This window comes from Panthera leo, chromosome A1, assembly GCF_018350215.1.
Source record: "Panthera leo isolate Ple1 chromosome A1, P.leo_Ple1_pat1.1, whole genome shotgun sequence".
Lineage (NCBI taxonomy): Eukaryota > Metazoa > Chordata > Mammalia > Carnivora > Felidae > Panthera > Panthera leo.
In genome coordinates, this window is record NC_056679.1 from 6041785 (window position 1) to 6063088 (window position 21304).

At 37.0% G+C, this 21304-nt stretch overlaps 1 protein-coding gene across 5 annotated transcripts in view; it reads left to right on the top strand.

Moving 5' to 3' along the window:
* CDK8 (cyclin dependent kinase 8) overlaps window positions 1–21304 on the top strand; it is a 117608-nt gene that overhangs the window by 19219 nt on the left and 77085 nt on the right. The window contains exon 1 of one of the 5 annotated variants that reach the window (XM_042937193.1): window positions 2333–2351. The exons of 3 other annotated variants lie outside the window; for them this stretch is intronic. The gene's annotated coding sequence lies outside the window, so the exon portion shown is untranslated. Of the gene's footprint in view, window positions 1–2332; window positions 2352–9625; window positions 9837–21304 lie in introns of those variants that run through there. One more of the 5 variants, XM_042937203.1, reaches the window with a different exon arrangement.

The window sequence follows — 21304 nt, forward strand, 5'->3', positions numbered from 1 at the left end:
AAATTTTGTTTGATCAAATGTATTTGTCAGAGCAATGTTATACAGGATTCTAACTGTAGTTTTTGTAGTCCTTTTAGTACTGTTGAATAATTCTTTCACAGTATATTTGAAATGCCACCTTTATCACTACCCTGAGTTCGCATATACACTTGTGTTTCTTTCTGGACTTTCTCTGCTAGCCCATCGATCTGTCTATTCTTGTGTTATTCCCCTATTGTTTTAAGTCATAGACTATAATAACTGGTGAGGTGCCCTTTCATTACTTTTCTTTAAAAAAAATTTAGCTTTTTTGCCCATTTATTCTAAGTAAACTTTAAGAGCAACAATTCAAGTTCTAAAAAATATTTTTTGACGTGGATTTAAGTTGTGTTTAATGTGTTAATTACTGTTTATATTCAGCAGCGTGGTTATGTTTTTATTTGTTCAAATTTTATCTTATGAATCTTGATAAAGCCTTGCAGTTTCATTCATATAGATCCTACATATTGTTTATTACTAGGTACTTTATTTGTTTTAGTAGTCTTATGTGTAGTTTTGTGTGTCATTTGATCTCATGCAATTATTTGTGACATACTTATACTAACAATGACTTGTTAACTATTTGTTATGGAATTTTAAAAACATACCCAAAGTAAAGATAGTTCAGTGAATCCCCATTAACCTACCATGGTGGCCAAATAGCCATAAACTTTCTGTTCCTGTGTAATTAAAAATTTTTAATGGATTTGTGACTCTTTCCTATTATGTTTTTAGTTTTATTATTAATCTCTTTCTAGTTCTTCAATGTTAGGAAATCTAAAGTAACCAGCATTGGCTGGGGGTGGAATATTTTTGCTTTACTTTTGATTTTAAATGGTAATGTTCCTAGTTTTTTTCTGTTAGGTAAGACCTCTTAGTAATTTTTATTTTCATAACATTGTTAGATATGAGACTGACATCTTAGATGCAATATACTAGCTTTATGAGCTTGGGCAATTCATTTAATCTGAGCACTTTAGATTTCTCATCTGTAAAATGATTTCATCTCACAGAAATCTTTTGTATAACATGGTAAGATAAAGCATGTAAACAAAGTTTTCAAGCTCTTGTAAGGCCATCTAAGTTTTGTGTACTTTAATATATTTATTAATCTTGCTTTGTTCAGTTATTCGTGATTCCCTATTTCTCCAGTGCCCAATTAATGCTAATTCACATCTGTCAAGAAGAATTTGAGATGTTTATTAGTAGATGATTTTCCTAAGTATGTTTTGTTTTCAGATAATAACCTATAGTGCTTCTGCTGTAACGTCATGGTTGTGTTCCTGAGAAATGTTTTATGATGAAAAATCCCTTAAAGAAACAGCTGTTTCATTGGGAGAGGGGATTACAGGGTTTCTGCTGACTTGCTATGATATATGTATTTTTATAAGCGTAACCTGAAAGTACTGTATCTATTGACAAGTTAACAGAAACAAATCATGTTTACTCCTTTACCATTTAGTCTACTCAGAAGATTCTTAGACATCCCTATCACCTTTGTCCTTGACCATGCATTCTTTTGTTTATTACGGGCAGTGGTAAACAAAAGAAAAAACAATGCTTGGGTAAACAGAACAATTCTATTCCAGAAGAACCCCAGACACTCAAACAGTGCATCTGTCTATGTGTGCATCTATCTATTGTTTGGATGCAACTATTATTTTTCCTACTTACTCTATGCTGATTCCATTTTGCATTGTAATAACAGTGCCTTCACATACTGATTCTTTTCCCCTAATTGGTGAGGTTATAATTACATTATGTTATAAAAAAACTCATGCTATAAGAGACTTGCCTGTGTTTGCTAGTATAGAGCAAATAACAAGTACTGTAAATACTTGTTGATTGCAAATGGCCAGATGACCCTTTTCATATATTGAAACACACTGTTGTTGCTCTGGCTCAGTGCAGGTGTTCAAGCTTGGCTCAGTAAACTATGCATTTTGAATAGGATCTGGTTGTATAAATATGTTTGTTCTTGTTATAAGCATTTGAATGGGTTCCAGAAAGTTGTAGGGGGAGAGTATCTCTAGAAAACACATATTGCAGGGGTGGGAGTTGGGCAAAGGAAGCAGGTATTCACTGTTATCACTTAGACCACGTATTAAAAACAAAGTAGAAAATGTAATTCTACTATTGTACAAAATTGTAGTACCTTTTTACTTTTGACAGGTGTTGTCATTTTGTAGGAAGATAACTAGAACAGGTTTGGAGAAAGGCAAGTAAAATTATTGGGAGAAGGGTGTTATAATATATAAACTAAAAGGGTTTGGGTCTTTCAGGTTGGAAATTAAAGGGGTGGATTTGAAGTTTAGAAAACTGTGACTATACAGGTAAGTTGAATATGAATTTCTTTTTTTTTTTTTTTTTTGTTTATTTATCTTGAGAGGGGGTGGGAAGGGAGAGAGACTGAGAATCCCAAGCAGGCTTCATGCTGTCAGCGCAGAGTCCGATGCAGGGCTTGATCCCAGGACCCTGGGATCATGACCTGAGCTAAAATTAAAAGTTGGACACTTAACCAACTGAGCCACCCAGGCAATCCTGAATATAAACTTGTTTCTAAATCTTAGGCTTATGAGCTGTTTTCGTTTCCCAATCTTGGAGTAGGACAGTTGGGTAGAAGCTCTATAATAGTTTATTTTGTTGCTGAAAACATAATTTCTAGAAAAGTTTAGGTATATTCATGAATGATAGATCCACAATTAGTTACTAAATGGAACTTGAGGTTTTATCCTCTGTCTTCTGATAGTTAAATCAAGGGGTATAAGCATACCTTCCCATATGGGTACTATTTTAAATCTAGAAGACTAACAGAACTTCTTTGGGACCCAAGATGTGGAACTATGACTATGTCTGAAACTAAAGATGCACTTTGGCACTTTAACATGAGCAATTTTTTAACAGACCAAGTTGTCTAAGCATGAGACAATTTTCCCTCCCTCCCTTTCTTTTGTTTTGTTTTCTTCCTTCCTTCCTACCTTCCTTCCTTCCTACCTTCCTACCTTCCTACCTGTCCAGAGAGCATGCAGAGAGCATGCGAGCTTGGGAGAGGGACGGAGGGAGAGAGAGAACCTCAAGCAGCCTCCATGCCCAGTGTCGAACCCAGTGCAGGGCTCAATCTCACAACTGTGAGTTCATGACCTGAGCCAAAATCAAGGTTGGATGCCTAAGAACTGTGCCTCCCAGTTGCCCCAGAGAATTCTTTCTTTATACACATGGTCTCGGCATATCCTAAATGACAAATTGATGGAGTTGTGAAGGAAACTCAAGTATTGGGTGGATGTTTGGACTAGATGACTTGTATGATCCTACCAGCTCTGAGATTTTATATGAGGATCCGTTATCAGTTAGAGAACTTTGGACCAATGGGCTAGATCTAGAAAAAGTATAGTAAGTTATGATGAAACCTGGAGATGGTTGGTTTGCCTTTCAAAGTTGATGAGCAACACACTTACATTTTTTGAACAGTTCTTTAAAATTTTTTAAACTAATGAAATGGGCACAGAAAGAAGTATAAACAGTATACATAATACATAGAAGAGCATGAACTGGAAAGTAAGTGCTCCATTCCTCCAACCACCCTATTTCCTTCTCCGCCTAGTGGTGAGGGAAAGGGAGGGTCGAGAATTATTCTGAGGTTTCTGGCTTGAATAACAGAGTTGGTGACGGTGCCATTAATGGAGAGATGGAAAAACAGGAAGCTGTGTGGGACAGTCTTATTGAATTGTCTTACAGTGTTTGTCTTATTTAATTATTTAGGTCTCAAATTCTGTTTGCCTTCTAGTGACATCTTCAAAGATGTCAAATCATTTCAAAAGGAATAGGAGTAGACATGAAGAGGTTTTTACTGGACAAATTTGGGGCAATTTGAACATCAAAAAGAATAATAGATTATAATATGTCAAATAAAGAATCCATGAATCCCTATCGACAGTAAAAAAGTTCGGAAGAGGGAGTTCTTTATAGAAGAATGCCATTTGATAAATGTAGAAGGAATGATAGAATCAGAAAAAAGCATTTTGAGACTCCCAGTATAATAATTGGTTCAGGCAAGAGTCATCTATGGATACTAAAGTCGTATGGTGAAAGTTTGTTGGGATATAGAATATGCCTTTCATCTCCAAGTATCACCTCATGAATAATTTTCTAATTGCAGAGAAGAAGATATACCTTTACATATGGAGAGTTCTGGCAGTCACCAGCTTAACAAAATGATCAATCTTAGCATCACAGACAGTGGGAGAGCCCATCATTATCTGATGTGATGCAATTAGAAAATTTTAACAGCGCTATTAATGTGGTATACTCTGAATGTTATATGAGCAAAGAGAAGGGTCATATAACCTGTAGTATGGAAAGACTCTATGATAAGGATTAAAGACTCTGATAAATATTAAAAGCGCAGTTGGAATGTGAATGCTGAATACAATATATGCACTCTATATAAAACTTCTCTCCCAGGTCCCTATGAGATTTCTTGAAGGTTACTTTAAATCTACCCCTTTTTTGCTTTCCTTTAACTGATTAGTTAGCATTCATGTGAGTTGATATCTCATTGTATGGAGATATATGAACTAGGATATATTTATATTCATTCAAAATAATTTGTATTGTTTAGGTTTTAAAAGAAAATAATTGGTTTCTTTTTTTTCTTTGTGAGAATTTTTTATTTTTTAATATTTTATTTTTTTCTTTAAGTTTTTATTTCAATTCCAGTTAGTTAGCTTATAGTGTTGTTTTAGTTTCAGGTGTACAATATAGTGCTTCACCACATCCATACATCACCCGGGGCTCATCACTACAAGTGTACTCCTTAATCTACCACCCATTTAGCCCATCCCTCTACCCACTTCCCCTCCAGTAACCCTCAGTTTGTTCTCTATAGTTAAGAGTGTTTCCTGGTTTGCCTGTTTCTTGGTTTGCCTCTCTGTCTCTGTCTCTGTCCCTCTCTCATATCAAATGTAATATGTGTTTGTGGAAATTCTGGAAAATAAAAAAATCATATATAAAATGTTTAAATGAACACATATAGAAAGACAAACATAGGGGCACCTGGGTAGCTCAGTCAGTTAGCATCCGACTCTTGATTTCAGCTCGGGTCATGGTCTCTCAGTTGGTAGGTTCGAGCCCTGCGTTGGGCTCTGCACTGACAGTGTGGAGTCTGCTTTGGATTCTCTCTCTTCCTCTCTCTCTGCTCCTCCTCCTGCTCGCTCTCCCACACCCCTCAAAATAAATAAACATTTAAAAAAAGACAAACATAAATTCAGACTGGAAGTGAACAGCCAAGGTATTCTTTCTGAGTGGTAGATAAATGACTTGTTAACATTTCAAAATGTCTGGAGTGAAGCTGTATTATTTCCTATTTAGTCATGAGGATATAAAGTAATGTATTCAGCAGACTTAGTTTAGAACATTTAAGTTGTCATATAGTCTAATCTTAAGGTTTATAAGAGTATTCCTTGGACAAGATTTTATGTTTATTTTAATGCAAATTATAAATCACTGACTTTTTGGCAGAAATATTATTAGACAACTAAGTACACCATTGTCAGTTTTTGGTTTTGTTTTGTTTTTTAGTGGTACATCAGTGGCTTAATAAAGATGTTTATTTCTCTTTTTTTACTGAGCTGGTCAAGAGTTGAGCGAAGATAGAGTGGATTTTCCTGGAGTTTTCTAGAGACCCAGGTGCCTTCTTTCTTGTTACATCATTCTCTACTCTTGGGCCTTGGAACTCTAAGTATGATTCCCGGAAACAGCAACATATGGGAGCTTGTTAAAAATGCAGAATCTCAGGCCCAGCCCAGACCTACTGAGTCAGAATCTCCATTTTAACAAGATTCCTAGGTGATTCGTGTACATACTAAGAACTGCTCTGTGGTTTATCTATATGCTCAGTGCTTGCTTCAGCAGCACGTGTGCTGTCTTTATCTATATGCTCAAAGATGGCTTATTACCCTGTCTTACTCCATCCTTGAGAAGGAGGAAAGAGGAAGTGGAGGGCATGCAGATTTGTTTTAAGGGCATGAACTGGAAGCTGCCCATATTACTTTTGCTCATATGTCAGTGGCCACAAGGTTGTCATGTAGCCACACCTATTAGTAGGTACAAGGGAAACAGGAAAATCTAGTATATTTAGTTAGGTGGATATGTGCTCAGCTATGCTTGGTGGGGCTCTGATAATAAAAGGAAGAAAATTATGGATATGGGAAGAAGCTAACAGTGATACTTTGGCTGGATATGGAATTCTAGGTTGGAAATTAAGAAAAACACACACACCAGAATTTTGAATATATTGTTATCTTCTAACTTCAGTGTTGTTGAATGCCATTCAGTGTTGTCCAATGCCATTCAGACTCTTGATCCCTGTATATAACTTCTTTTTATTTTTGAAAGCTTTTAAGATCTGCTTTTTAAACTTCTGTTTCTTTAACTTTTATGAGTATATACATTTCTGGGTCTTTTATGCTGAGAGTATAGAGATGTGGGAAGGGAGCTTTCAGTTAGCAAACACATCTTTCAGTTGTATAAAATGTTAACTATTTGATAATTTCTCTTTACATTTACTTTGTTCTCTTTTTTTGGATTTTGATTTTCAACTTTATCTTTCAGCCTTTCCAGTTAATTTTTTATTCTGCTTTCATATTTATTTCTGTCATCTGAACATTTTTATTTTGTTTTATTTTTTTATTTTTATTCAAAAAAAATTTTAAATGTTTATTTTTGAGAGAGAGAGAGCGAGAGAGCGTGCATACAAGTGTGTGGGGGAGAGGCAGAGAGAGAGGGAGACAGAATCCAAAGCAGGCTCCAGGCTCCAAGCTGTCAGCACAGAGCCCAACGTGGGGCTCAAACTCATGAACCATGAGATCATGACCTGAGCCAAAGTCAGAAGCTCAGCAGACTGAGCCACCCAGGCGCCCCTGTCATCTGAATATTTTTATATAAACTTGTTTATGTTTTATGGATACAATAGCTAATGTCTTTGTGATAGTATAGATGTTTTAATTTCTCTTCTCGTTGGTGCTTTGTCTTTGTTTCTTCTGAGCTATTTTGGTCTCTCCTTATTAGAGGCTTTCCTTAAGTGTGGTGATTCTCAGCAGCCAATTCATACTTAAGCATAAAGCAGTAAAACATTTGCCTGTAGAAGCAGATGCTTGCTTATGAAAAGATCAGGTAGGGAATAGGCCATTTTTTTACGGACCCCCTAGATTTCCGTATCAGTACAACTTTTCTCATGGGCTTCCCCAAAAGATGACCAAAATATCTTATTAATAAAGCAAAGCCTAGTTTACTGCTATAGTAAGGGAGTCTTCTGTCTTTACGGAATTTTAGTAGTGTCTCAGAAACAGGAAGGGTATTTATGAGGATGTTGGGGTCTGCGTTAATATAGATCTTTCACTGCAAAAGCCTGAATGGGATAAGGCAAAGATAATGGCACTAAGTAAGAGTTTCTGATCAAGTCTTTGATAAGCTTAGTTGGGTGACTTATTATCCTGGGAAGGGGATTTGTTTTTTGGATAAGTGTATCTTGGGGACCTGAAACAAACAAGGTTATTTATAACTTATTTTCCTGGGTAAGAGTTCCTGGATTAGTAAAGCTGTATTAAGTCAAATAGTAAAGCCATGTTAATGTAGACAGTGTGTGGTTTTAGGTGGCTTTGGTTCTCAGATCCCCTTCCCATTAATGTCTGGAAATATGATCAGTCCAGATCTTTATCACTCTATGAGGTGTTATGATGAAATAAACTGGGGATGGGGGTGTGAAAGGGGAAGATGGTCACTTTAGTCTTTGTAAGAATCAGAGTTTCCTCTCCTCCTGTTACATGGTCATTTTGGGGTCATTTGACCGGACAGTGGCTATGCAGCAACATTTAATACTCTGAAGGTCACGCCTAGGCACTGCAACACAAATTCTAAGAAAAGGATTATATCAGAGTCTGCAGTCTGCAGGAGCCAGGAGTGCCAAAATTAAGGCAAGAAATTAAGCCAAAATTAAACCACTTCATCCAAAAGAGCCCACTAAATCAGATGTGTGGTTATTGACAAAATTATCAAATTTATGATTATTTCCTTTGCTTTTCCAGTCTCTGTAATAATAGTAAAGATCCCAGAGAGGACTGAAGGGGCTAAAATGTTGTAAGCATGCCATTTATCCCAAGACAAACCAGTATTATATCTAAAGTAGCTTTTTTCAAAACCCTAAGACCCTAAGAATAGGGTCCTTATGGGTAACATAGTTAAAAGTAACCTTAACAGCAAAAGAAGAAAAAAGATAACTAGGAAAGTGAAGAGCAGAGTAATAGAGATTAGAGCATGACAGTCACTATTCTGTGGATCTTGGTGTAAAGGTCTTTAGTTGAAGCTCTCTCCTTCCAAAGACCTTTTGCTACTAGAAGACTCATAAGAATCCTCAGTTCAAGTTCTCTGGGTGCAACTGTCTTGCAGCAATTCAACACTGACATAGGTCTTAAAAAAATTTTTTTTTAATGTTTATTTATTTTTGAGAGACAGAGATAGAGCATGAGTGGGGGAGGAGCAGAGAGAGAGGGAGACACAGAATCCAAAGCAGGTTCCAGGCTCTGAGCTGTCAGCACAGAGCCTGACGTGGGGCTTGAACCCACGAACTGTGAGATCACGACCTGAGCCAAAGTCAGACACTTAACCGACTGTCACATCCAGGCGCCCTGCTGCTTTTACCTATTAATGTTAAGACTGGGTATATTGCATGAATCCCTGGCAGACAGTATTTGGCTATGTCTGCTTGCAGTAGTGTAGGTCTAGTATCAGAGTTAACATTCTTAAACGTATGGGCTGGTGTGTAATAACTCATAATTGGGGAGTGGTCAAGCTCCAGAAGGAATTGATTTCATTGTCGTTAAAACCAGTGGCAGTATCTTAGGCTGTGGAAGTTTGAGAGACTCTAAGACTTTTGCTAATACTAGTTTCAGAACCTTTCTTGAAGGTTGGACAGTGACATTTCTGAGTAAGTGGAAGGGCTTTAAAAACTCTTTAATAATAGTATCAGCAAATGGGTACCTCTCATCAGAGAGAAAGTTGGAATTTCTGAGGTTGGGAACACATAGTTGAGTAAGGTTTTTGCTACTCTTTGAGATACAGATTTCCAACAAGGAAGGGCTTCTGTCTACCCCAAGAATAAGCAAACGATGATCACAACATATTCAAAACCCTTGTATGAAAACCATTTGGGGGTGTTCAAAGAGACCTTGAGGTTTAGACTCTTGTCCATGCTTCACGTGTACTGCTGTTGTTTTTAATGTTTACTTATTTCTTTATTTTGGGAGAGAGGGAGGGAGAGAAAGTGCACAGGAGCAGGGGAGGGGCAGAGAGATAGAGGGAGAGAATCTCAAGCAGGCTCCATGCTGTCAGCGCAGAGCCCAATGCAGGGCTCATTCCCACAAACTATGAGATCGTGACCTGAGCCAGGATCTAGAGTGGGACACTTAACTGACTGAGACACCAAGGTGTCCCCACGTTTACTGTTTTAAGCAGGGATTATACTGGTGAGACATAAACTGTAACATGCTCAGCAATTTTACTAAAGTTTACCCACTTTCCTAAACTGTTAGAGAACTGAGTTCTCTAACCAATTTGTCCTTAACATAGTATATAATTTTATGTAAAATTTTTCCCAGGTTTCATTTGTGGACCTCTGATGCCACAGAGAAACTGTCCTGAGAACACCAGAAGCTAACTTGGGTACTTACTCAGATTTCTCCCTAAAACCCTTCTTTTTCCAACTCTGGAGACAATTGCTGGCATCGTGCAAATGGACTTTTCGTATCATGAGGGCTAAAATCTTGGTAAGAGATACCTATCTACCATAGCAATCAGCCAGGGCACATTCTTTAATCTTTGTGTTACCTCTGTTTTAAATGCGCTTCTATCTTTATAATAGTTATCTTTTTAGGAAACGTTAATGCTGAAGTCAAGAGCTCTCACGATTTCCGAGGCATTCCACAATTATGGACTACCTCAAAAGCAGATGTGCTCTGAACTTACGTGTATTAACCCTGTTAATGCCAATTAACCTGTTCACTACCTAGCAAACTCTGGTGAATTCATGGGGAATTCTGCCAGTTAGGTGTATCTTGCCTCTAGCAAAGGAGTCACATTCTAGGGGTGAGTTTGAGATCTGTTGCAGCATATTCTGCCTACTATTTACTTGTTTTGTTCTTAAGATTGACCCATCAACAGTGAAGATTAAGTCTGAATTTTCTAGGGGAGTTTCTGTAAGTCTATTTAGGGCATGGTTTGCCAGTAGAGAGTAGTTTCTCCTTTTTTAGGGAGGAGAAAAGTAGCAGAGATCAGCAAACTTTTCCTGTAAAGGGTCAGATAGTAAATGTTTTGGGCTTTGTGGGCCATATAACAGTCTCTGTTGTGTATTCTTTTTCTTTTCTTTTCTTTAATAATAATTTAACAGTATAAAAATCATTCTTAGCCGATAGGCCATGCTGTGGGCTGAATTTGGCTCGTGGGCCATAGTTTACTGACCCCTTGAGTATTACCATGAATGGAAATATGTGAAGGGTAAAGCAATAGGATTTTATAGGAGCTAAGCCTCCTTGCTGAGACATGTTCTGTCTTTGCAGTGAGCAACAAAGATTGTACAGTGTGAAGGACCTTGGGGTTAGAAGAAGATCCTTAAATTAAGTGGACAAAAGCCTTTACTGTGGCTATTTTTAGACCAACTGGGTAATCTTTTACCACGGGGTCAAGAGAAACTTTAGTAACCTCTTGATCTCTGATGATTCTCATCAAGTGAAGTCAGAACACTAAGGGCTTGTTCAGATCTCTCATGGATGAATAGATAGAAAATTTTATGATAACTAACTCAGAGTAGGAAGTGACTGAAGTGCTCTTTTTTATCTAACAAAAGATCTGTACGTGTTTAGGTTTCCAGGGAAGAGCTTTGGTTATTGAGGAGGTCTTGGTTAAATTGTCAAATAATCATACTGTCACGGAAAAGTGGGAACCCATTGCCTGCTGTGGTCAGTGAGATCTAGGAATCTTTGTAATTGTCTCTTAGTTTCTTGGAAAGTTTTGAACAATTTATAATCTGTCAAGAATAAGGGATTTATCTCCTTTGGATAAATGATGTGCTAGTTAGTGTACTTTAATAAAGTCATAACTTCTCTGTGGAAATCTATGTCCTTTCTGAGATACAACAGAAAAAATGCAATCAGCCTTGGGGCTTACCTCATCTTTCAAACATGACAAAAGATCATCCACATATTAGACTAGGGTAGAAATCCAGGGAAATTTAAGATCCTTGAGGTACAGGTTGAGGACTTACTGCAAAATTGGAGGGTGCCCCAGTATATACCTAGGGCATAAATGTCCAGATGTACTGTTGATTTTCCCAAGACGAACAAGTATTGACTGTTTTGATCTAAAGAAACACTGCAGAAAGACACAGATCTGTAAGTGGCAGGGGGCAGTGAAGATAAAATACTCTGTTGGTTTGGTTCTGTTTATAAATGAGGTAGGTGGGGGAGGTGAATATTCTGTTTCATATTTTTTAATCACGAAGATGGGAATATTACAAGGATTCGTGTGAAGTACAGTGAGTCCTTTCCCTGTAAGGTACTCAGTTGTTTTTAGCCCTTCTTTTAGCTGCTGCTTTAGGGAGTACTGTCCAAATGTGGGTACGTATTTGGATGGGTCAGTTTAGTCTCAATGGGTTCAGCCCCAATCAATCTGCCGATGTCAGTAAAATTTTTGTTTTTTGCAAGAGGCATACTTCCTAGGGATGTTCAAGTTGGGTTTGATTTAAATAAAGGGACGCCAGTAAATCCGTGTCCAAATTAGCTATGACCCGATGGAAAAGGAAGACCTCAAGGATTTTGAGGAAAGAACTATTAGGAGAGCACTTCATATGGTAATTCCTTTTGCACAGTAGGTCTTTCCCTATGAAATCACTCGGAGTGACATCAAAAAGGAGGAAAAAAATACTCCTTTGTCAGAGGTCTGCCAGTGAGTTGAGAGTAGTGGTACGTGAGAATGCCTGAGGGTTACTGCAGATGCCGTCAGCAGAGTAGTTTGTCAGCTCCAAGGCAGAAGTTCTGTAACAGGGGTAGGGTTTAAGGTTTTTATAGCACCAGTATTAACACGGAGTTTGCAGGGTTGCCCTTTACTATTTAGAGAAATGTCTCCTCTTGAGTTTGAGGATAAAATAGCATATTCTCCATCACCTCACCTTTCTTACTGACTTTTATTTTTTTTCCTTCCCTTTCTTAGCAGTGACAGAACTATTGTTTTTCCATTTCCTGTCTGATTATAGTATCTGCAAGTGTCTACCAGGAGGCTCACTTTATTAACTTAGAAGTTCTACCCTCTTGGTATTCCTTAATAGTTATGCTAGATATTAAAACATGCATTTTGACTCATCAATGTATAATATTAATTGGCGCGTTTACTCTTTTTCCAAACAAAGAATATTACAATGTTTCAAATCCATTTACTCCTCCCGACCCTGACTTAATTTGACCATGTTGTTGTATCTTTTAATTCTGTGTGTGTAATACCCTACAAGATACTATCATTATTGTATACAGTCAATATTCATTTAGAAGTACTATTATCTTTACCATTTCTCAATCTTTCCTGCATTATTGTACTTCCTTTTTGGATCATTTTCTTACTACCTGAAGAATACCCTTTTTGCTTATGCTACTGTGATTGATAATGCTTCTTGAATCTGTAATTTGCTGTCATTTGTTTCAGAAAATTCTCAGCCATTGTCTCTTTAAATAGTATTTGTGCCCCCTCCCCCTTATTCTCTCCCCTCTCCTGATGGGATTTAGTTATGTTAGCCCTTCTCATCTGTATTATCCATGTCTCTTATCCTCTCCTTCGTGCTTTTCATTTTATCATTCCAGTCTTTATTTTGAATATTTTCCTATGATACCTCTTCCAATTCATGAATAATCCCTTCTGCTGTGCTTACTGTGCCTTTAAATCCATCCATTGTGTTATTAAATGCACTTATTTTTTCAGTTTTATGATCTGTTTTCTCCTCAGAAATCTGTTGTGTCCTATTCTTGGGCTTTGAGACTCTCAGAATTCTCCGTCTTTTGTTATCTTAAACATTGTTTGCACGGTTAGAGACTTCAGAGACCATCCGGAGCCTTATGAGTCTGTTTCTATGGTTTGCAGTTTCTGCTAGTTGTCTTGTCTCCTCATACGCCTGGTTACTTATTTTTTTTTACGAGCGTAGACATCGTACTTGAAATTGTTCTTTAGAAGAAACTTATACGCAGGAGATGGCGTCTTTCAACAATGTCCACTTTCATTAGTACCTGAAGGTACTAGCAATCTAGGACTACATTATTCTGTTTTCAGTCTTTGATATTGGAAGCTGAGTTGCAGTCCCCGTGAGTCAGTAAACTTCTTGTTCATACTCATTACTTTTAGAATACTGCTCTTTACGGTCTTAACCGATGTGCATGGGCATTTCCTTGTGTCCTTTCCTTCTTTCTCCTTGGCTTCAGTGATCCTTGGACTGAACATAAGTTCTGTCCCCTTAGCCCTGCAATGTTACCCAAAGCATCACTCAGCTCATCAGTAGCCTCGTTGTAGGACTAGCTTGTTAATTATTTACTTTTTATACCATGTAAGTAAGTTAATTTTATTTTATTACGGTTTTTCTTAGAGTCACGTGGCATTTATATTCTCTCTTTTTTTGTTTAAATAATTGGAATCCTTTTTTTTTTTTTCTTTTCAAATGAAAGGTTATGTAGAAAAGTAAAAGGCAATGGGAATGCAAGCTGGTGCAGCCACTCTGGAAAACAGTATAGAGGTTCCTCAAAAAACTAAAAATAGAACTACCCCATGACCCAGCAGTTGCACTACTAGGCATTTATCCAAGGGATACAGGTGTGCTGTTTTGAAGGGACACGTGCACCCCCATGTTTATAGCAGCACTATCAACAGTAGCCAAAGTATGGAAAGAGCCCGAATGTCCATCGATGGATGAATGAATAAAGAAGATGTGGTATATGTATATACAATGGAGTATTACTTGGCAATCAAAAAGAATGACATCTTGCCATTTCCATCCATCTTGGATGGAACTGGAGGGTATTATGCTAAGTGAAATTAGTCAGAGAAAGACAAAAATCATATGACTTCACTCCTATGAGGACTTTAAGAGACAAAACAGATGAACATAAGGGAAGGGAAACAAAAATAATATGAAAACAGGGAGGGAGACAAAACAGAAGAGACTCCTAAATATAGAGAACAAACTGAAGGTTACTGGAGGGGTTGTGGGTGGGGGGATGGGCTAACTGGGTAAGGGGCATTAAGGAATCTACTCCTGAAATCATTGTTTCACTATATGCTAATTTGGATGTAAATTTAAAAAATAAAAAATTAAATTAAAGAAAAGTAAAAGGTAATAAAAAGGTCTGGTTAGGTTGAAGCAGAGCCAACGCCTTGATTTTTCCATATTTTTCTCCCTTTACCTCCTACTGCTCCTGATCGATCTCTTTAAAATTTTAAGACCCTATGAAAGTTTGGAAAACTTACCTTACAAGGAAATTTCACATCAAAAGCTTTTAAACATATTTGAGGCATATAGGGAGATATAATAAAAAACATAATGAACTCCTTTGTCTACTTAAGGAACAAAACATTACAAAATTAAAGTTCCTTGTGTACTCTTCTGTGGGAGGGAGAATAAATCTCGCCTACCAAAGATAATCCTGTCCTTATCCCTGGAACATTTGGATATGTTAAGTTACATGGCAAAGGGAAATTAAAGTTTGAATTAAAGATTGAATTAAAGTTTCTAATCAGCTGACTGTAAAATAGGAAGATTATTCTGGATAATTTGGGTGGGCCCAGTGTAATCACGATAGTACTTAAAAGTGGAAGACGGAGGTACAAGTGTTAGGGGTGTGACAACAGAAGCAAGATCAGAGTGATGTGGTAATGCGAAGGACTTCACCTACATTTCTTGTCTGGAAGATAGAAGAGGTTTATGAGCAAAGAAGTGTGGTGGTTGCCTCTATAAACTGGAAAAGGCAAGGAAACTGATTCTCCCTTACAGCCTCCAGGAAAGAATACAGTCCTACTAGCACCTTGATTTTAGCCCACCAAGACCCATGTTGGACTTTCAGCCTATACACGTGTATGGTAATAAATTTGTATTGTTTTAAGCCAAGTTTATGGTAGTTTGTTACAGCAGCAGTAAGAGACTAATACACTCTCTCTGATCACATTTATATCTCTCACCCTAGAGGTAACCAGCACATTGGTGTTACAATTCCTATGAATGCCTTTATTTTTTTTTTAAAGTTTATTTATTTTTGAGAGAGAAAGAGCGCAAGCATGGGGGGTGGGGTGGGTGGGGGCAGAGAGAGGGAGACACAGAATCCCAAGCAAGCTCTAGGCACAGCTGGGGCTGCAGGGCTCAAACTCACTAACCGTGAGATCATGACTTGAGCCAAAGTCAGATGCTTAACCAACTGAACCACCCAGGTGCCCCTCCCCTGAATGCCTTTATACTTTTATACTGTATGTATGGCTTTTTAATACTGTATGTGTACTTAAGTAGTGCTGTGCATATGTTTAAACTTCATACAAATGGTATTGATGGTACTTTTCATTCTGCAACTTTGTTGTAAACATTGTTTTTGAGATACACATGTTGAAACATGTAGGTATACCTTATTCTGTTACTGTAAATTCCATTATAACTTGTGAAAATTATATAGGTATTCTCTTAAGGTACATTTGGATTCTATGATAAGTAGTTTTGTTTTGTTTTTTTTTTAAGGGAACCAACATTTTAAAATGAGAAGAATTCACATTAAAATATTTATTTCTGGCTTGTCCTTAAAAAAATTAGGCTATTCATAAACAATTTTCTGGAGTTGTACTATCTATTATAATAGCCACTAGCCGCATGTGTCTTTTTAAATTTAATTATAATGAGAGAAAATTTAGAGTTCCCTCTCGGTCATTCCACCTTATTTCAAATGCTCAATACTCACTCAAGGCTGATGGCTACTGCCTTGGACAGAGCATAGGACATTTCCATCTCACAGACAGTGTTTGGCTATTGTTGGAGGCATAGATCCCTCTTGAGGGTGCATTTGCTGTTCAGTTCACCAAAGCTCTCATATCACATGCACTTTTTTGGCCCTTTCTCTGATAGAAGGTACTTGTTCAGGAACAAGTTTGCTGAGGTTTGAATCCTAGCCAGCTGTTTGACTTTCCCAACTTGCAGACCTTTTGGTATATCAGTTTTCTTATCCGTGAAATGGGGCTAAGTAGCTGTTGTTGGCATCACACATGCTAATATATAAGAAATATTTAGAAGAATACCTGGTGCGCTATAAGTGTGTAGAAGTATTGGTTGTCCTTATTGTTGTGTAAATTACCTGCCTGATCTGTCTGGATACTTGAGTATGCTTTCTTGCCCTTAGTAGCAAGTTCAGCAACAGTGAAACTTTCTATACGCTGAATGCCCTTCCAGTGACCACCCTATCTTTCATCTTTCTTAGAGACATGTTTCTTAAGAGTTGTTTATTCCTATTACCTTTAGTTCATCACTTTCCATTTACTCTTCAGTGCACTCCAGTCTGGCTTCTGCCTCCATCATTCCATTTAATTCTACTTGGCTAACGTCACCATTCTCTCTGTTGCTAAGACTATGGATACTTACAGAGTGAGTATCACGTAGTGAGTAAGAATTCAGGTTCTGGGTTCTGCCTAGTTTGCTAGATATATAGCTGTCAACGAGTTAACTTGCTTTCTCTAAGCCTTAATGTGTTCAGCTGTAAAAAAAAAAAAAAAAGATAGACAAATTTTTTCATAGGGTGTTGTGAGAAATGAATCAATCATTACCTTTACAGTGCTTATAACAGTCCTAGGAACATTGTAGTCATTTAGTGAATGCCTTCTATTATTATCATGATCATTGTATATTTTAACAGGTTTCCTTTTCTATAATATTTTCTTCCCTAAGCTTTTGATTTATCATACTTTACTTGTTTTTATTTTGTATATATGGCTTCTCTTTCTCATTCTACTGTGGGAATTTCTTGTCTTTTCTCCAAATGTAAAAGTTCCTCATAACTAGATCCTTCAAGCCTGGATTTCAGGCCTTCTCCCCCCCCCTTCCCCCCCACTCTCTTCCTATGTAATGTCATCAGCTTGCCAGCTTCAAATATCATTTAAATGCTGAGGACTGTCTGATTTGCATCTCCAGGCCAGACATCTGTTCTGAGCTCAAGACCCATTTATACACTCATTGACTCACTTTCATTTGGATGTATGAAAAGTTTCTCAAGCTGAACATGTACAAATTTGAATTGTTTCTCTGTTTTCTCCTTTACAGTTGGCAACATTATCCACCTAATTACTTATGTCAGTAATTTGGAAATTATCTTGGGTGTATTTCTCTTTGAGCCTCCAGTCAGTCACCAAGACCTGCTCATCCTTATGTTCAAAATATAGTTCCAGTCTGTCCTCTTCTCACGATCCAATCAGTTGCATCTTCTCTGCTCTTAATCTAGACCAAGCCACTGTTACCTCTTGGCTAGAAAACAGACATAGGATTTTTTTAAAATTATGTACACCATTTTTAAGTATATAGTTCAATAGTATTAACATTCACTTGTGCTACCATCACCACCATTCATCCCCAGAACTCTTTCATCCTGCAAAGCTAATACTCTGTACCTATTGCAACTCCCCATCCCCCTCTGCCAGCCCCCGGCAACCACCATTCTGCTTTCTGTCTCTCTGAATTGGACTGTTTTGGGTACCTAATAGAAGTGGAATCACAGTAGTTGTGAGCCATACCTACTTTTCTAACTTCATTCTCAGTAGCATACCCTGTTAAATATCTTCACTTCTTTTTCTTTACCATTTCTTTCTGTTCTCTTTCTCTTCTGTCTCTCTGCGTTCTTCTGCTCCACTGCTCCTCTTTGCCCTTTCTTCTGTTCCACAAATATATATTCAAAAATATGGATTAAGGGGCACCTGGGTGGCTCAATCCATTAAGCATCTGACTTTGGCTCAGGTCATGATCTCAACAGCTCATGAGTTTGAGCCCCGTGTCAGGCTCTGGGCTGACAGCTCAGAGCCTGGAGCCTGCTTCGGATTCTGTGTCTCCCTCTCTCTCTGCCCCTCCCCTGCCCTCTCTCTCTCTCAAAAATAAATAAACATTAAAAACAATTTTTTAAATATGGATTAAATTCTCCAATCAAAAAGTATAGAATGACTGAATGGAAAAGAAAACAAAATGCAAATATATTTTGCCTACAAGAGACTCTCTTTAGCTTCAAGGATACACATAGGCTCGAAGGGAAGAGTGGGAAAAAGATACTCCATGCAAGTGGAAACCAAGAGAGTAGGGATAGCTGTACTTATGTCAAAGTAGATTTTAACTCAAAAGCTGTAACACAAGGTAAAGAAGGCCATTGTATGATGATAAAGGGATTATATCTTTATGGGATATAACAGTTGTAAATCTATATGACCCCAACATTGGAGCACCCAAATATATTAAGCATATGCTAACAGATATGAAAGGAGAAATAGTATAATATAGTAGGAACTTCAGTACTCCACTTTCAATAATGAATAGATCATCCAGGCAGAAATCAATGAGGAAACATTGGATTTGAACCAATGTTTTATATATATAATATATATATTGTATATATAATATATACTTAAAATATGTATCTATATATAATATATATATACCATTACATCTAACAACAGCAGAATATACATCCTTCTCAAGCACATGTGTATCATTTGCCGGGATAGACCATATGTTAGGTCACCAAACAAGTCTTAGCAAATTTAAGAAGGTTGAAATCATACCCATTATCTATTCAGACCACAGTGGTATGAAACTAGAAATCAGTAACAGGAAGGAAACCTGGAAAATTCACAAATATGTGGATATTAGACTACACACTCCTGAACAACCAGTGGATCAAAGAAGAGATCAGAAGGGAACTGAAGAAGTAGTTTGAAACAAACAAAGATGAAGTCACAGCATATACCAAAATTTATGGGATGCAGCAAAAGCAGAGGAAAATTTACAGTGACAAATGCCTATATGGAGAAACCTGAAAGATCTGAAATAACCTCACTTTATAAATCAAAGAACTAGAAGAAGAACGAACTAAACCCAAAGTTAGTAGAAAGAAGGAAATACCAAAGACAATAGGAAATATCAATGAAACTAAGAGCTGGTTTTTTTGACAGATGGAACAAACTATTAGCTAGACTAGAAGAAGGAGAAGGATCAAGTAAATAACATCAGAAATGAAAGGGGACATTACAACTATACCAAAGAAATATAAAGGATCATAAGAGATTACTGTGAATGATTATATGCTAACAATTTAGGTAGCCTAGAAGAAATGGACAAATTCCTAGAAACATACAGCCTACTAAGACCGAATCATGAAGAAATAGAAAAATCTAGTCCTAAAGTAAGGAGATTGAATCCCAACAAAGAAAAGCCTAGTACCAGATAGTTTCCTGGTGATTTCTAAACATATGAGGAAGGATCCTTCTCAAACTCTTCACAAAAATTGAAGAAGAAGAAACACTCTTAAACTCATTTTGCAAGGCCAGCATTACCCTGATATCAAAGCCAGATGAGGATGCTACAAGAAAACAGGCCAGTATCCTTCCTGAATATAGACGCAAAAGATCTTGACAAAATATTAGGCAACTGCTTTTAGTACCACATTAAAAGGATCATATGCTGTAATCAAGTAAGATTTATCTCCGGGATGCAAGGATCTTTCAACATAAACAAATCAAGAAATGTGATATATCACATTAATGGAATGAAAAATAAAAATCATATGATCATCTGAATAGATAAAGAAAAAGCACTTACCAAAATACAACCTCCTTTCATGATTGAAACCTCTGGACAAAGTGGATATAGAGGGAATGTGCCTCAAAATAATAAGGCCATGTAAAATAAGACCATGGCTCACATCATACTCTGCAATGAAAAGCTAAACACTTCTCTTCTAAGATTAGGGTGCCTACTCTTACCACTCCTGTTCAACATTGTCCTAGTAGAACAGTTAGGCAAAAAAAGATAAAAGGAAGAAGTAAATTTGTTTGTTTGCAGATGATATGATCTTATATATGGAATATTCTAAAGACTTCACCAAAAAACTGTTAGAATTGGATTCAATAAAATTGCAGGATACAAATCGACTTACAGAAATTTGCATTTCTATGCACTAACAACAAAGCATCTAAAAAGAAATTAAACAATCTTATTTAAAATAGCATCATAAACTTTAAAATACTTAGGGGTAATTTAACCAAAGAGGTGAATATTTGAACAATGAAAGAAATTGAAGACAAATAAATGGAAGCATATCATGTTGGTTAAATGGAAGAATCAATATTGTTAAAATGTCATACTACCCAAGCAGTCTATGGTTTCAGTGCAATCCCTGTCAAAATTCTGATGGTGTTTTTCACATAAATAGAAAAACAATCCTGAAATTCGTATGGAACCACAAAAGACCCCGAATTGCCAAAGCAATCCTGAAAAAGAACAAAAATGGAGGCATCACCCTTCCTGATTTCAGTCTATCATACAAACTTATAGTAAAACAGTATGGTACTGGTATGAAAATAGACCAATGGGACAGAATTGAGAGCCCAGAAATAAACTCTTGCCTATACTAATATGTGACTGATATCTGACTAATAATACTAATATGTCATCTAGTATGTGACTAAGGGGTGAAGAGCCAGTTAGATCTGTGCTTTTGTAATTCAGAGGGCGAATGCTATGAACAAGGGATGGCAATAAGGTTGGAGAGCAGGGATTTGATAACTGACTAGATACGTGAAATGAAGAGGAAAAATAAAATAATTTCCTGATTGTGAGTAAATGGTAAACCACAGAGTTTGACAAGTTGTGAAGGTCTGAGGACCACTGCTGAAGGTGAGACTGGGGGTAGGCCAGTGTTTAAGAATTTCTAAGCACGGAAGCAGATCCCTCTGGACTTTATGTCCTTTCATTTCACCTGCTTTCTTTCATGGTCCAGAGTTTGCAGGAGAGGGGAAAGATCTCTGAGAGATTTTGCGGGTGTAAGTTTTCTTTTCTTTTCTTTTCTTTTCTTTTCTTTTCTTTTCTTTTCTTTTCTTTTCTTTTCTCTTTTCTTTCTTTCTTTCTTTCTTTCTTTCTTTCTTTCTTTCTTTCAAATTGTTTAATGTTCATTTATTTTTTCAAAGAGAGACAGTGAATTGGAGG